Source organism: Eimeria mitis, genomic scaffold, assembly GCF_000499745.2.
Source record: "Eimeria mitis Houghton genomic scaffold, Emh_scaff1675, whole genome shotgun sequence".
In the NCBI taxonomy this organism is placed as follows: Eukaryota; Apicomplexa; class Conoidasida; order Eucoccidiorida; family Eimeriidae; genus Eimeria; species Eimeria mitis.
The window spans coordinates 7,198-8,662 of NW_013569991.1; positions in this window are offsets into that span (position 1 = coordinate 7,198).

The window sequence follows — 1,465 nt, forward strand, 5'->3', positions numbered from 1 at the left end:
GGCCCACAACGCGCGGTGTATAACCACCTTTCTTCTTTTTGTTTGTTTGTCTCAGGTTTGTTTTTATTTATTTATTTATTTTATTTATTTATTTTATTTATTTTATTTATTCATTTATTTGTTTGTTTGTTTGTTTATTTGTTTATTTTGTTTGGTTGGTTGTTTGTTTTTTTGTTTTTTTGTTTTTCGTTTTTTTTTTGGGTGTTTTCTATAACCACCTTTCTTCTTTTTGTTTGTTTGTCTCAGGTTTGTTTTTATTTATTTATTTTATTTATTTCATTTATTTATTTATTTGTTTGTTTGTTTGTTTATTTATTTGTTTATTTTGTTTGGTTGGTTGTTTGTTTTTTTTGTGTTTTTGTTTTTTGTTTTTTTTTTGTGTTTTCTTTCTATAACCACCTTTCTCCTTTTTGTTTGTTTATCTCAGGTTTGTTTTTATTTATTTATTTATTTTGTTTATTTACTTATTTATATGTATCTACACATTTATTTTATTTATTTATTTATTTTATTTTATTTATTTATTTATTTATTTTATTTATTTATTTTATTTGTGTGTTTGTTGTTCTATTAGCTCTTCCTTTCTATCTAACTATTCATATACTTTCATTTATTTATTTGTTCATTTATTTAATTTATTTATTTATATTTATTTATTTATTTTATTTATTTATATTTATTTATTTATATTTATTTATTTATATTTATTTATTTATTTTATTTATTTATATTTATTTATTTATTTTTATTTATTTATGTACAGGTTCTAGGTTTTTATTTGTGTGTATGTTGTTCTATTTGATGGTTTTTTCTACCAAATAAAAAAACAAATAAACTATTTATTTTTTATATTTATTTATTTATTTATTTATTTATTTATTTATTTATTTATTTATATTTATTTATATTTATTTATTTATTTTTATTTATTTATTTTTAGGTTTTAGGTTTTTATTTGTGTGTATGCTGTTCTATTTGATGGTTTTTTCTACCAAATAAAAAAACAAATAAACTATTTATTAATTTATATTTATATTTATATTTATTTATTTATTTATTTATATTTATTTATTTATTTTTATTTATTTTTATTTATTTTTTTTTAGGTTCTAGGTTTTTATTTGTGTGTATGCTGCTTCTTGCTACACATAAAATCGATGGGTTTTGTTGGGGGGGCCTCTTCTGTATTTACACAGGACCCCTGTCTAGCCATCGTAAGTTTATTTATTTATTTATTTATTTGTTTATTTATTTGTTTATTTGTTTGTTTATTTATTTTGTTTATTTATTTTATTTGTTTGTTTGTTTGTTTGGTTTGTTTTTTTTTATTCTTTTTTTTTTTGGTTTTCTTTTTTTTTATTTAAAATATAATTAAACTGAAAATATATACATTTCTCTGTCTATCTATCTATCTCTATATCTGTCTTTATATATATATATATATATATATATATATATATATATA